Genomic DNA, 714 nt, shown 5'->3' with positions numbered 1-714 from the left:
GTAACTGGGGTCAATGGTCATGGAAGTGGGGGAGAGGTGTTTTGGCTGGAGGAGTTTACAGAGATAGGGAGGGGTGTAGCAGGGGTCAGTGGTCATGGAGGTAGGAGGGGAGAGATGTTGGGGCTGGAGGAGGTTACAGAGATAGGGTAGGGTGTAGCTGGGCTCAGAGGTCATGGAGCTTGGAGGATAGGGTTCTGGGGTCGGGAGGAAATTCGAGATTAATCCAAAAGCTCAGATTCTGTTCCTGCCACAGCAGACTGCGGAATCTGTCCTGAATATATGCTTGAAATTAAGAATATACTGATGACATTTTCATGGAACATAGGACATAGAGCATTACAGCGCAGTACAGGCCTTTGGCCCTTGATGTTGCGCTGACCTGTGAAACCAATCTGAAGCCCATCTAACCTACAGTATATCATTTTCATCCATATGTTTATCCAATGATCATTTAAATGCCCTTAAAGGTCGTGCATCTACTACATTTGCAGGCAGTGTGTTTCACGCCCTTACTACTCTCTGAGTAAAGAAACTACTACTGACATCTGTCCGCTATCTATCACCCCTCAATTTGCAGTTATGCTATTCATTCTAGCCATTACCATCTGAGGAAAAAGGGTGGACAGTGAGAGCCTATCTGATCCCCTGATTATCTTTCTGTCTCAATTAAGTCACCTCTCAACCTTTTCTCCAACGAAAACAGCTTCAAGTCCC

This window comes from Chiloscyllium plagiosum, chromosome 46 (genome assembly GCF_004010195.1).
Source record: "Chiloscyllium plagiosum isolate BGI_BamShark_2017 chromosome 46, ASM401019v2, whole genome shotgun sequence".
Classification (NCBI taxonomy): domain Eukaryota; kingdom Metazoa; phylum Chordata; class Chondrichthyes; order Orectolobiformes; family Hemiscylliidae; genus Chiloscyllium; species Chiloscyllium plagiosum.
Note: the sequence above shows the minus strand (reverse complement) of the source record.